At 40.2% G+C, this 15890-nt stretch overlaps 1 pseudogene; it reads left to right on the top strand.

Moving 5' to 3' along the window:
- The first annotated feature begins 4680 nt into the window (after positions 1–4680).
- LOC110573348 lies at positions 4681–5633 on the top strand (annotated as a pseudogene).
- The last annotated feature ends 10257 nt before the right edge of the window (positions 5634–15890 follow it).

Genomic DNA, 15890 nt, shown 5'->3' with positions numbered 1-15890 from the left:
GAAAGAAAGAAAGAAAGAAAGAAAGAAAGAAAGAAAGAAAGAAAGAAGAAAGAGAGAGAGAGGGAGGGAGGGAGGGAGGAAGGAAGGAAGGAAGGAAAGAAGGAAGGAAGGAAGGAATCCCTCTGGTTGTATTCCCCACTCATTATGTGGGGGGCTTGTTGAACCCCAGGTCTCTCCAAGGGCTAGCTTGTATGTGCTCATCCATATATCTTTCCTGTGGCAAGAAAGGCTGTCCTCAAACCCTTTCCTTTCCAGCCCCTTAGGGACACCTGCCGCTGGGACCACCGAAGCATGTGACATACGTGGACGGGAGCCCCTCATTCCTGCCATGACTGCTAATGGCCCTGTGACCCCCTGGACCCCCCTGAGAAGTTCTGCAGAGCCATGTTGGGCCACTGCTGGCAGAATCTTCAATCATGCCCCTCAGAGTTGCTGTATGTCACTGAACTGCTGCTTCATTGCGAAGTGGAGAAAACCTTCTGTCTTCGAACCACATTTTGTTAGCTTGACTCTTCGTGTTCCTTATCCTTCCTCCGTCTCAGCAGATACTTTATATAGAAACAATTCTCTCAACCCTTGAACAGAAAAGAAAACCAGGTGTCTCTTTTGTCTCTTTCCATCTGAGGTCTAGCCTGACTCAAAGACCTAGCTTCCTGAAGGTGGGGCCACCTCCCAAAAGGCAAGCATGGCAGCAAGTTCTCCCCTAATTAACCACATGGGACACGCAGTCGCTTTCCCAGGGACTGGGAAGATCCTCCCCGAAGAAAGCCTTTCTCCCATTGGATGATTCCCTGAGACACCCAGCGTCATGGTTGCAGTTATAACAGTCCTGTTTGCTGGACTTCAGAACGATGGAGATGAAGACGTTTGGCAAGCAGATGTGGCCCCCTAGGTCCTGAAAGAGGTGCCTATGGGACGAGGGGTGGGCCCTGTACTTTGGAGGGTGCATGGGCGGCATCTTTGGCTATCTATTGGGGAAGACTGCCACAGAACCCCAATTTTTTTCTGTTGGTTTTCAGTGAAGACCTGTGGAAACTTCATTGAGGTTTTACAGACACGTGAGGTAGGGGGAAAGACCGCAGTTCAGTGATGAGCGATTGGTGGATTTGTGCCCCAGGACTACTGACGGCCGCACCAAACATCTATTAAATTTTGTCTGTGCCCCTAGCTCTATGACTCTTTTCACCGCCACTGATTTCTGGGTTAAATTCTGATGTAGGATGCTTGCGTTTTATTTAGTCAAGTCAAAAAATGCTTTTTTTTTTTTTTTTTTTAATTAACAAGTCAGGAAACGACAGGTGTTGGCGAGGATGCGGAGAAAGGGGAACCCTCCTACACTGTTGGTGGGAATGCAAGCTGGTGCAACCACTCTGGAAAACAGTATGGAGGTTCCTCAAAAAGTTGGAAATCAGAAAATGGTCTTAAGATAAAGCAATGCTGTGGCAACCCGCGGCACTTGCTAGTTGAGATTCCAGGCTATCCATTCTTCCAGAAAACATATGAGTCCAGTTAGATATGGTTTTGGGCCCAAGTATCTACTTCAAATTGCCTTCCTATGTGTGTATGTTCTTTCCTTCCTTAAGACTCAAGTTTCTCTTCTCTTTCAGAGTAGTTTTTCTTGCCAGTTTTCACCTTTTCTGAGTTTCAATCTCCTAATTCCAAGATGTACTGCCACTGAGCTTAGTGTTAATTTCCCTATTTATCTCCCATCTGCCTCTGAGAGAAGAAACGAGAACATTAGAACAGCGTTAACTTCTGTCATATGAGAAAATCATATAGGGGGTAATAGAACCAAGAGATACTGGGATGCCAAAATGATTGAAAAATCTCATATACATTCATATTATTGATCATGCTAAGAAGTTCAGGCTCTATTTGGAAGCCTGTGTGATCCTCCTCCAGGTCTGTTTTCAGACACAGTATTGACAGCTTTGTATTTAAGAAAGATTATTCCAGAAGCTGGGTGGAGGGTAAATTGGGACAAACTAAGTTTGAAAACAGTGAGTCTAGGTAAGAATAACTAAGGCAAGAAACCATCAGAGCATACATTATGTTTTCTTGTGAATCTCTATTTTTTTCAGGTAGAAGTTTTCTTAAAGAAAAGCAAAGGGAAATTTTGTCTCTTATATTTCTCCTGTTTCAACACAGATTTAATATTCTAATGTATCTATAAAAAACGAGAACAAAAATAAATTAAAAATATTTGGTTGTCATATACCAAGCTGACTTTCTGTTTAAATCCTCTGGTATTCTGGTTTCAAAAGAATTTATCTACTTTTTATATCTTTTGCCAGTTCACAATTGTCTGACTCCTTTTGGTAGGTATCAGTAGTTTTCTCCATTTACGTATTTTAATTTAAAAAAATTGAGATATAATTGGCATTTAACGTTGCATAAGTTTAAAGGGTGCATGTTGATGTTCTGGGCTCGTATACTGCACTATGATTCCTGTCACAGTGTCGTCACGTCACGTCATTGTGGAGTTCCGTCTCCAACAACGTCACCTGCAGGCGTTTTCCTACAGTGGAGGCAAGTCTCAGAATTCTGCCCCATGTGCGAACGTTTATGAGTAAGCAGGCACAGAAAACATTATCAAAGCTGTTCTTAGAAGCTCATGCAAGTCCCAACTCTATTCTTTTTTCTTTATTATTGAAGTATAATTGACATACAATGTTATGTTGGTTTGGGGTGCACAACATGGGGATTCGACAATTGTATATGTTACGCAGTGTTTACCATGATAAGTGTAGGTGTCTTCTGTCGCCGTGCCCCATTATGAAAATATTATTGATTCTATTGATTCTATTTCCTGTGCTGTGCTTTTCATTCCCATGACTTATAACTGCAAGTTGGTGCCTCCTAATCCCCTTCACCCAAATCTCTATACTTTCGGCTCTCTGATTAGAAGAAGGAATAAAAGTCTCCATCAAAGATAAGATGTAATAATTCTCCCTGGTAGAGAAGCGAACGCAGTGCTGGAGATCAGGTGATGGATCTCTGCTAAGGGTGAGCACAGGACCGGACACATCACGGACCTACTGCGCCCTCCCAGCTTTAGAGGTGGCTTGGCTCACTGTCTTACTTCATCACTTCAGGGGAGAGTTTAGGTCTATTTCTAGCCAATCCACATATCTTGGTCACTGGGTTTTTCAGTACCCCCTCACTCCCCACGAATTCTAATGTTCTGTAGGCCACCGGTTCTCAACTGGGGCAATTTTACTCCCTCTCCTCCCCTGCAGGGACATTTGGCAATTTCCAGAGACATTTTGGTGATCATGACAGGGAGAGGGGCTTGTGCTGCTGACACCTAGTGGACAGAGGCCCGCATTGCTGCTAAACATCCAACAATGCACAGGAAAGCTTCCCACCTTTCACCCCCAGCAAAGAATTACCTGGTCCAAGTGTCAGTTTCCAGAGAAGACCTGCTCTGTGCTAATTAATGAACCCAATGGTGCGGGTACAGATATGCGTATCTGAAGCTCTTGCCAGACCTGCTGTTGGATGTAGACCACTGCTGAGTCTTTCAAATGTCACCAAACCACTCCTAGAGTCTGATTTCTAGATTTGTATACAACCATTAACTAATCCTCTTTGGTACAGGTTAAGGTGAATTTGCACACACAGACATAGTGCATGGCTCTAAGCTGTTATATTTTAAAGTAAACTAAAATGGGTATTATATTTGGCTTTATCTTTTTACTCCTTGGTTGATAATGAGGCTGGTCAAGGGAAGCCTGTACTGGCATTTGTGTGTTTAAGACACCCACCCTATTTTATTATTATTTTTTAAAGATTTCATTTATTTATATATATATTTTTAAGATTTTATTTATTTATTTGAGAGAGAACGCATGAGAAGGGGGAGGGTCAGAGGGAGAAGCAGACTCCCTGCTAAGCAGGGAGCCCAATGTGGGACTCGATCCCGGGACTCCAGGATCATGACCTGAGCCGAAGGCAGTCGCTTAACCAACTGAGCCACCCAGGCACCCAAGATTTCGTTTATTTATTTGACAGAAAGAGAGAGAGAGAAATCACAAGCAGGGGGAGTGGCAGAGGGAGAGGGAGAAGCAGGCTCCCAGCTCAGCAGGGAGCCTGATGCAGGACTTGATACCAGAACCCTGGGATCATGACCTGAGCCTCCCAGGCGTCCCAAGACACCCTTTAAATGGTCTTATTCTTACCCACAGAGGGGACCATTTTGTCACAACTCATTTTTTATGCCTTCAACATTTCATTTCGAACAATAAAAATGCCTACCTACCTAAGTTGTTTCTAATTTGCTATTATAATAAATATTCCAATGAATCTTTGTACATAATGTTTTAATATTCAGAATATTTTCCTTATGCTCTATGGTGAAAGGCAGCTGTAGACAGACTCAAGAGTCTCAATAAAAATTGCCAAAATGCCACTCGGAGGAGTTTGTACCAAATTAAATGTCCAAATAGCAAAATTATTTGCTTAGCTTAACAAAATAGGTGATAATGTAAGATATCATAATTACTGATAAGTATTTGCAAATTAGACAGGATCACTTTACAGTTTGCAAAGTAAGCCACATACATATTTCACTTAATGGACCTCATTTCAAAGCTCTTGAGCTATGTGTTATTTGAATGCAGGGGGGGTTCTGACTGTCTGTATTTGATTCATCAGCAAACAAGCAAACCTGCTGAAAACATGGATCAGGAAAACCGGACAGTGGTGGCCGAGTTCTGTTTCTCTGATTTTCCTCAGTTTGAGAATGGCAGCCTCTTACTCTTCATTCCTCTGCTGTTTATTTATGTGTTCATTATTGTTGGAAATTTCACGATCTTCTCTGCTGTCCGGCTGGACATCCGTCTCCACAATCCCATGTACAATTTCATCAGCATCTTCTCCTTCCTAGAGATCTGGTACACCACAGCGGCCATCCCCAAGATGCTCTCCAAACCTCATCAGTGAGAAGAAGACCATCTCCGTTACTGGCTGCCTCCTGCAGATGTATTTTTTCCACTCGCTTGGGGTCACAGAAGCCCTAGTCCTCACGGTGATGGCCATCGACAGGTACATTGCCCTCTGCAACCCCCTCCGCTATGCAATCATTATGACCCCTCGGCCATGTGTCCAGCTCTCCACTGGCTCTTGCGTCTTTGGCCTCCTTATTCTGCTGCCAGAAATTGTGTGGATTTCTACTCTTCCCTTCTGTGGCCCCAACCAAACCCATCGACTCTTCTGTGACTTTGAACCCATGCTGCGGTTGGCCTGGACAGACACGTCCATGATTCTGGTTGAAGACGTGATCCATGCTATTTCCATCCTGACTTCTGTGTCTATCATCAGCCTTTCATATTTAAGAATCATCACCGTGATCCTGAAGATTCCCTCAGGGAAGAGCCGTCAGAAGGCGTTCTCCACCTGTGCAGCCCACATTGCTATTTTCTTGCTGTTTTTTTGGCAGTGTGGCCCTCATGTACCTGCGTTTCTCTGTCACATTCCCACCTCTCCTGGACAAGGCCACCGCCCTGATGTTTGCTGTCCTCGCCCCACTGTTCAACCCGATAATCTACAGTCTGAGGAACAAAGATATGAAAGATGCCATCAGGAGAGTTCTCTGTTTTCAATAAAGGTTCAATGTCTCCGGTAGTCAATGAGACTTCACATACATCTGCTCAAAGAAATATCTCTGTAAGTTTAAAATGCTAACAAATCAGTTTCTGAAATTACTATGTACACTTTTCATGTTGCTGTTTGGGTATTTTTTCCCAACTTTCTCAACTAAGAACTATTGTTTGATCTGATGGGGGAGGTCTTCTGTGATTCACCCATCTTGATATCATTTACAGATTATAATAGGATATTTTTCCCCTTTGTAGCTCCACATAGGGTGGTATTCTCTTCTCCAAATCAATGGAAAACACCAGGCTGAACAATAATCATACTTATTTCTTACACATCGAAACACTCTCCTTTCTTGCTCTTTTATTTTATATCCACAATACACTTATATCAGGTTGGTTTTTTTTTTTTTTTTCAGTTTAAAAAATTAACAAGCTGTGCAGCGGTGAGGTAGTTTTAGCCTGCACTAGGAGCTCTGATTGCTAACATTCATCCCAGATCGTGGTCTGACACGTGACCGTGACAATGCAGCCACTGGCTTCGTGACGTCTGTGTCATCCTGCCGTCATCAACGCCATTGTGGTTATGTTTCACATTTTCTTTTTTCTTTTTTTTTTTTAAAGATTTTATTTATTTATTCATAAGAGACAGAGAGAGAGGCAGGCTCCCCGCTGAGCAGGGAGCCCCATGCGGGACTCGATCCCAGGATGCTGGGATCATGACCTGAGCCGAAGGCAGATGCTTAACCATCTGAGCCACCCAGGCACCCGTCACATTTTCTTAAAAATTCCAGAGCGGACACTTTTGGAAACTGAAAGATTAAATAGATGAAATATATAGGCTTGGGACCAAAGCAAAAAATGCATAAATTATGTAAAGACATACACATGCCCATTTTTAAAATTAACATCACTATATTAAAATGCTCTGTTTGTGTTAGGTTGTATGAAAATATCAACGTCAGTCTCACCTTGGTGTCTTTGTTCTTATTGCCTTTCTGCCCCGGGTTGTTTCTCCCTAGCTCCTTCTCTGCTGTGGAACCTATACTCAAAAAGATCACATGCATTCTATCCTCTGGGATAAAGGTCTCTGCCTTCCTCCCAAAGTACACGAGTAGTTTTAGGGGCTGAGTGAAAGGTCTCCAGAAAAAGAAATGTTGGCTCAGCTTCTGCGGGAAGCAAACCAAGAACACAGGACAATTGTCAGGGGTTTCATAGAGTAAGAAGCCAGCCAGAAAGGTGGGCGAAGAAGAGAGAGGTGTGGAGAATGAAAATACCAGTAGGACAGGACACAAGAAGCAAGTCTTGGTCAGCTCCAGCCAGGAAGCTGGGTAAATTCTTGGACCCATTTGGGAGTGTTGATGAGGGAGAAGAGCTAGCTGGGTCCTGGGGAACCAGCAGCATCCTTTATCCCCTCACTCCTGGAAATGCAAATCCTCTCCTATATTTTCGTGAGCTTTTGGAAACTTAAGAAAAAACATTTCTGTGTAAAGAAAATTATACAGAAGTTTCTCTGGTTATAAAATCAAACTAAATTTATTTGAGGTAAATATTAAGGAATCTAGTTCTTTGATACTTGAATTCCTGCTTAAAAATCTTAGTATTCCATTTATAAATCTAATAGATTTTATCATTTGTTATTAGAGATGTTTGACAAATATTTGGTCTGATTTATAAACTTGTCAGTTAAATCCTTTTAAACTACATTTAAATATGATATACACTCTTTTGTTTTTAAGCACCTCAATTTTCTGACTTAATAAAGCCTTCACAGGTTTTAAAAACAACCTTTATAATATAAAGAGAATAAACAGAAAAATTACGAATATGGCTAATCCCAAATCTTTTTAAATGTTTCCATACTGTGATAGACATGGTAAAATTTCAATTTTAAATAACAAGCCTAATATTTTGAATTTCATTAATTATAAATTTTACCTCAGTGAAGTTGATTTTAAAATATATTAATTATTTGCTCTATTACAAATTTAAAATTAGAATTACAAGTTAGATTTGGTATTCTAATAGATCAAACTGTCTTAAATAATGCAAATACATAAAATATAAATATATATAAATTCCTTAGAGCAAAATATAAATAACATGTTTTGATTCTATTACACATTTATATAGTTAGCTCTAAAATCTTGCTGAGTTTAAAAGATGCTAAACCACTACAGAAATTATTATGTGACCCATTTCTGAAACAAATACCGAGGCTACTACAATTGAGAAAAATTTCCTGCCTTTATGTATCTAACACTATGGTGAGGGGAGATATTTTTTAAAATACACATTCATAATAAACCAGAAAACTAACAAATTATATGAAACTGTTCTGTGGGAAATAGAAAAGAAAATGTTGCAGGAAAAGGGGTTCTGGAAGGAGTAAGGAGATCATAATTTTAAGTCAAGTGGTCATGTTGGACCTCATTTAGAAGGTCACATATAGACAAGGGTTTGGACAAGGAGTTAGTCATATGGACATGTGGAGGGAGAATAGTCCAGGCAGCAGGAAGAGCTAGTGAGAGAGCCCCAAGGTGGGCAAGCACTGGCTTGTTCAAGGACTCAAGGAGGCCACTGTGGTTGAAATGGATTGGAGGTGGAGTTAGACCACTGCAAGATGAGTGCAAGGAAATAAAAGATGGATCCTAAAGGGCCCTGAAGGCCACTGTAAGGATTTATATTTTCCTAACTTACTCTGAGAATGGGAGCCATCGAGAGTTTGGAGCACAGGAAGGTTATTATCTGATTTGAATTTTAAAAGAACCATGCTTGTTTCTTTTTGAGAAGACAAAGAATGGAGGCAGGGGGGAAGCTGGGGTCCTCAGGAGGCTATTGTAATAATCCTGGGAGAGATGATGGTGGCTCAGGTCAGAATGGTAACAATGGAGGTGAAGAAATGTGGGTCAGTTCTAGACATAATTTGACAACAGAGCTAACCTGGTTTTCTGATAGATTGAGAATGAAGTGTGAAAGAGAAGAGTCAAAGATGACCAACTGGAAGGGTGGAGTTGCCACTAACTGACACGAGGAGACTTCAAGAAGGTTATGTTGGGAGGAGAAAAATCAGAGGTTTAGTTTTGCACATTTTAAGCATAAGTGGACTATTACACATCTAAAATATTGACCAAGTGGGTACATGAGTTAGACATTTGGGAGTGAAGCCTAGGAGGAAGATATACATGGCAAGCATCAGCAAATATGTATTTGAAGCCACAAGACTGGAGAAAACCAGCCAAGGTATGAGTTTTGGGGTACTGTACTGTTACGGATTTGGGGGAAATAGGAAGAATCAGAAAATGTGACTCAGAAGGAGTGACCAATAAGATAGAAAAAAAATCCCAAGTGTCCCGAAAGCCAAATGAACACAATAAATAAAGGAGGAAGAAGTGGTGAACTCTGCCAAATCCTGCAAATAGTCAAGTAAGATGGAGTCTGAAAATTGACCACCTGGAGGCCAGTATTGAACTCAGTGAGAGAAATGTGCATGAAGTGTTGCAGGCAAAAGCCTGACTTGAGTAATTTCATAGAAAAGGATCAAAGGGAAGTTGGAAATTCCAAGTACAGACAATTCTTTCATGGACTTTTACTACCGATGAAAGTAGAGAAATGAGGTATTAAGGAGCAAGTGGGATCACTAATATATGTTAACTGTGATTCACAATAAAGAATATATTTTAAATCACAATATAGGACCCATATGCGTACGTATTAATTCCTGTATTTGTAACAAACACATTTTATAAAACAAAACTTACAATTACTCCATGTGGTGCTTCTTATCTTTTGTATTCTTTTTTTCTCCCTTATTCTATTTTGTTAAAAACATTGGAACTGATTCCACCACTCACTAAAGGGTTGTGACTCTAAGTATGAACACAAAAAGAACTTTAACTTAATGAGTCTTTAGCTCTAATTACCTTTGGATGCAAATTTAACAGGCCATTTCTATTTTTTTAAAGACTTATTTATTCATTTTAGAGAGGGGGGTGATGGGCAGAAAGAGAGAGAGAGGATCTCAAGCAGACTCCATGCTGAGGGTGAAATCCTACATGGGGCTTGATCTCAAGACCCTGAGATCAAGGCCTGAGCCAAAACCAAGAGACGAATGCTTAATGGATTGAGCCACTCATGTGCCCCAGGCTGCTTCTATTTTTGTCTTTGTATTTACCTATCGTTTCTAATGTATTTATAATAAAGTATTGCATTTTATTAAAAACCAAGTTTTACCTTTAAAAATGATAGTTTAAATGTGTTGAAGAAAATACACACTCTCCGACAGCACTGATGAGATGTCAAAGTGGCACCATCTTTTCTAAACTGATTTAACAAAATGTGTCAAAAGAATTAATAAAAGTGCATATCTATTTAGAAGTAGGGCCAGAGAAGGCTTCTTTGATGTAGCAGCATTTAAGTTGACACTTGAAGACTAAAAAGGAATCAGCCAGGAAAGTATGAAAGAGAAATCATTTGTGCAAATGCCCTGAGGTGATAAGCAGCCCAGGGCACTAAAGGAACCAAGCACAGATGTGTGGATGGGAGACAGTAAGAGTCATGGGATGAAGGCTAGAGGCAAGATATGCAGAACCTTGGAGGTCATGTTGTGGGATATTGGAATTTATCCCAATTGCCAAGTGAGGACATGGGAGAGATTTAAGTAAGCAACTATATTCTTAGAATAACATTTTATTGTTGTACCCACAGTGGATCAGAGTGGAACATAAGTAGGGTGGAAAGAATGGTTTAAGAGACCATATCCATTATCTTTCACTACAGAAAATACCTTCCCCAAAAGTAGCAACTTAAAACAGAAACTATTTGTCTCGTAATTTATGGGTTAACAATTTGGGCTGGAATCAAGTAGGTGGTTCTTCTTGTCTGGGTTCACTCATGTATCCAGGGTCCGAAGCTAGCTGAACCAGTCTGGTATTAGCTAAGAGTGTTGTACTCTCTTCCCTCTGTTCCTTCCCCTTCCACAGGCTAGTCTCTGTTGTTCATACAGTGCCTGGTATGGGCATTGAGACAGAGCCTAGGTATGTAGGGCTTCTTGAGCACCAGGTTCAGAACTGGCACATGATGCCTTCTGTTGTATTCAGTGGCTAAATCATATCAGGAGAGGGACTCAGAGGAGGGAAAGAGACTCCACTTCTTGATGGGGAGAGCTGCCGAATCACCTTGTAAGGGGCTAGGATACAGGGAAGAGTTAGGATTGTGTTGTTTCTTTTGCAATAGAGATTATTGGTGTCCTCCCGTTGTGCTGAAATCTTCAATGGAACCACTGGAACTAATCACATATATGGGCTCAAAGAGTGGTGTAATGAATGGTTTGTATTTGGAACTGGTGGTAAAGGAATATATATATATATATATATATAGTAATATATATATATATATATGTAATATTCCACTAGATATCTACTCAGCCATGAAAAAGGAAATTCTACCATTTGCCACAACATGGATGGACCTTAAGGACATTATGCTAAGTAAAATAAGTCAAACAGAGAAAGACAAATATTATATGATCTCACTTTTATGTGGAATTTTTAAAAGCAAAACTCATAGAAAAAGATTTGACTCCAGTAGAGGTGATGGGGAACTGGAGGAAGGTGGTAAAAAGGTACAAACTTCCAGTTATAACATAAATAAGTCCTAGAGATTTAATGACATAATGAATGATTAGAGCTAATGCTGTTGTATGGTATATAGGAAAGGTGTTAAGAGGAAATTCTAAGACTTCTCAACACAAGGAGAAAATTTTTTTTCTTTTTTTCTTTATTCTTTTCTTTGCATTATATCTACATGGGAAGGGGGATGTTAGATGAACCTATTATAATCATTTCACAATAAATGTAAATCAAACCATCATGCTGTACATATTAAATTTTTACAGTGATGAATGTCATTTTTTTCTCAATAAAACTGGAAAAAATAGTATGTATTTATATAATCTATTTATTCTGAGCAAATCTATCAAAGGAGGCTCATACTTTAATACGACTCTTGGAGTTCCTCTCACTAAGGAGAACCAACAAGAAAAGATCAGAGGAGGAAGTCCCACTAATTAATCTGTGGGGAAATGGAACTGATGTTTTTCTCTGGTCATCAGGGAAATATCCAGTAGAGAAATCTTCCCAGGAAGGCTTTAGAAACAGGCACAATGGTCCACCTGATGAACTGAAGGGGCTTCAGCCACATAAACCTGGGAAAGGATTCCCCTTCATCTCTGCTGGAGGTAAGAGGAGAAGGCATGTGCATCCAAGATGCAGGCTTGTCCTGTGTCAGGGGGAAAGTGAGTTGCCTAAGGGGTAGAAGAAAATGACACTTAGCTTGTGCTCCTTCTATTGACTTAAATAACAGTATTTGTGGACATGTTTAAGATTACATGAATGGCTGAGTGGAATTAGGCTCAGGAGGAGGAGATACACTTGTGGAATTAAAAATTAGTGATGATGTTATATTTTGTCTGGGGGTGTGATGATGGAATAATAAGACTTTTCCCCTAATAATGATATTGTTCCTCTGCTTTCACAGCCTCGGAGTTTCTCTAAATTAATTCTGATCCAGGAGGACACCATTTTACATACTGGTCTCTGTTCCTAGTAATATGAATATAAACCAAATAAGATCATGAATAAAGAGGTCAGATACATCTGAGGAGCCTATTCCTGAAAATCTTATTCTGAGGAATTGAGTCAAATTGAACACGGTCTGTATCCCCATACACTAATTTTTATATTCACCTTCCTTTTTCCTGGTGGGACTGGGTCAGCTCATTTCTCTCCTTCCAGTTTCCAATGGATAAACTTTGAATTGGCACATTAATTTCTGTAAAGTAGAACATTGATTTTGCTAAAACATAAGCACCCCAGATTCTATTAAAAAGATTAATATCACTCACTTAGGGGAAATAAATAGAAGCACCAGAAACACGGTAAGACAATAACTCTGACTGCCTTGGGGGTCCAAAATACTTCAGTTCTAAGGCAGTAGTTGTAGACATCTTTACACTGATTTGTAAATGGAGATAGTAGAAACCTGCTCTGCCCCTTCCCTGAATCTCTGAGTGTGTGAGGGGTTCAGCTGAACAATGAGTGTCAGAGTAGCAGATTAAAATAAAACTGAGCCCAAATGAACGTAACCGTGAAGCTTTTGATCACTTACTGTGATAGTCATTTGCTGATAGTATGAGCAAAATGCTAAAAGCAGAGAAAGTATCTCCCCCAGGCCCCTATCATATTCCCTGAGAAAATGAGCACTGATCAAGGGTCAGGTGCATCAGTGCAGATGTGAGGGTCATTTTATTGTCGAAGGAGCCCTGAACAAAAGGCTCCAGCAGTTTTATGGACCCTGAGATGGAGAGGAGGATACAGAGTGGACTAAGTCAGAGTGGGGAGAAGTGACCCCAGGGTTTCTCTCTCTCTTCCCCTAAAGAAGTCTCATAAAGGATGCCTGAAGAGGACTTTGGCCCAAGGCTGCAAATAGAGATGTAGGAGTGCATTTGCTGGGGCAAATGGAACCATGCAAAGGGTATGAGTGGGCAAAGGAGCCTTAGTCCTTGCTGCAACTCTCTTAGACGCTTCAGTGCATGGCTGAGACCTGGTGCCAGGGATGGCTTTCCCGGGGAAACCTGCCTGGGAAAGCCTTTGTAATCTCCTGCAGTCAGGTCTGAAAATCACACAGGGTTTCAGCCAACTCCTCGGTGCATATATATTTTTGAGGCGGAGGGTAGAGTAGGAGAGATCCCCTGTTCCCTTATTATTTTTTTCCTATGCCTTGGACTCGTAAGTCATTTATTCACAAGCTTTTACATAACCTAAATGTCTTCCCTTTCTCAACCATAAGCTAATTCCATCCCCCTGAGGCTTGGGTCAGCCTAACATTTCTGCGAATTTCAGGTCAGCCCAGGTCTTCCATCCTTTCCTGGGTTTCTCCAAGCCCCTCCATTCACCTGTTCTAAGTTTCACAGAGTCCAGAAGACCGAGAAGGGCAAGTCTGTTCCAGTGGACTTCCATGGGCCCACACTGCTCTCCTGATCTACTTGGAGTTGAGTTTGGCAAGAGTAGAGTGATGAGTCAAAGTTACTACTGATGATCACCCTACAGATCTGGGTCACTACCACATTCCATCCACCTGGGACTGAGATTTTCTTAGGCACAAAATACTTTCTCTTAAACTCTTGCAGCCTCTGCCTATTGCTCAGTTTCAAGGCTGCTCCCAGATTTTTAAGTATTCATTAGAGTAATACCCCTAACTCCTTGATGCTAATTTCTATCTTAATTCATTCAGGCTGCTATAACAGAAGTATCACAGAAGGGGTGGCTTACACAACACACATTTATATGTAACACCTCTGCAGCCTGGGAGTCTGAGGTCTAGGTCAGGAAGACTTGGTGTTTGCTTTGTAGATGACTGCTTCTCTCTGTATCTCCACATGGCAGACAGCAGAGAGAAGAAGTTCTCTCCAGACTCTTAGAAGGGAAATAATGACACTCGTGAGCTCATCTAATTCTTATTACCTTCCCAAAGCCCCATCTCAGTATTGTCACATTGGGAGGTGAGGTTTCAACATGGGAATGAGAGGGGCAGGGGCAAAAACATTCAGTCCACAGTAGTCCTATAAATGGAATATGTAGCTTTTGGCTCCTTCCCTTTATCACAATGCATTTGAGATTAATCTGCGTTGAGTGTATACTATTCATTTTCATTGCTGAGTGGTAGCTCATTGCATGGATGTACAAGTTCATTTATCCCTTTACCAGCTAGAGGCCTTTTGAGTTGTTTACAGTTTTATAAATAAAGCCACTATAAATATTTGTTTACAGGTGTTGTGATCATAAACTTTCAGTTTTTCCCCAAGCTTCTATTTAAATTCTAGTTAGTTAACATGTATGCTAAAATAGGCTTCAGGTATAGAATTTAGTGATATAAACAAACTTTCATTTCTTTTGGGTTAATACTTAGGAGTGGAGTTGCTGGATGACATGTTAAGGGTATGTTTGACTTTATAAGAAACTGCTAAACTCTTCCCTAGTGGCTGCACCATTTTGTATTCCCACCAGCCCTATAGGAGGGATCTAGTTGCTCTATACTTTCCCTAGTATTCGGCCTCACCAGCTGTTTTGTTAAAAAAAAAAAATGTGATTGTTCTTAGAGATGTGTTACGGTGATATATCTCATTGTGGTTTTAAGAATTTTGAGTTTTCATGTATTCTGGATATGTCTTTTGCTGGATACATGTCTCACAAATATTTTCTCCCAGAATGGTTTTTCTTTTCATTCCTTAATTTTGCTGAGTTTGCAAAGCAATCAATTTTGGTGATGTTCAATTTATCCTTTTTTTTTCTTTTAGATACTGTACTTTTGATGTTATAGCATATACATTTTTGTTGAACTAAAGGTCATAAAGATGTTCTCTTCTAGTTTCTGGGAGATACTGTTTTTGGTTTTACATTTAGGTCTATGATCCATTTTGTGTTAATTCTCGTGTATGATGCAAGATTTTTTTAGCCCATTTGTTTCCAGTTTTCCCAGTGCCATTTGCCAGAAATACTTTCTTCTCTCTGTTGAATGGCTTGGCCATATATATGAGTGTCTATTTTTGTACTCTATTTGGTTCCATTGATCTATGTGTCTATTCTTTTTTTTTTTAAAGATTTTATTTACTTATTTGAGAGAGAAAGAATGAGACAGAGAGAGCATGAGAGGGGGAAGGGTCAGAGGGGGAAGCAGACTCCCCGCCAAGTGGGGAGTCCGATGCGGGACTCGATCCCAGGACTCCAGGATCATGACCTGAGCCAAAGGCAGTCGCTTAACCAACTGAGCCACCCAGGCGCCCATCTATGTATCTATTTTTTTGACAATACTACACTATCTTGATTTTTTTTAGCGTTATAGTGAGTCTGGAAATGTATATCAGCAGTTCTGTCCTCTAAATTTGTTCTCTTTTTTTCAAGATGTTTTGCCTAGTCCCTTGTCTTTTCATAAAAATTTAAAATTAGCTTCTTAATATCTAAGAAAACACTCTACCTGGATTTTAACTGAGATTGCATTGAATGAATCTATTATACATAATGTATAATGTACACATTCTTATATATGCATATTTATGTACTAGATGTTCTATAACCAGTAGAAAAATTAATGATAATTGATATCTGTAGAACAACCCTTACAATAATCTTATTTATGAATACCTGAGGGATTTACATGTATACATGTAATAATCAACATTTCCTAATTCTCTGTGGGCACTTAGTTTTCTACAAGCTGCTGAACTGATATTTGTCA

This window comes from Neomonachus schauinslandi, chromosome 6 (genome assembly GCF_002201575.2).
Source record: "Neomonachus schauinslandi chromosome 6, ASM220157v2, whole genome shotgun sequence".
In the NCBI taxonomy this organism is placed as follows: Eukaryota; Metazoa; Chordata; class Mammalia; order Carnivora; family Phocidae; genus Neomonachus; species Neomonachus schauinslandi.
The sequence above is the reverse complement of the archived record's forward strand: the minus strand, read 5'-3'. Positions and strand labels throughout refer to the sequence as shown.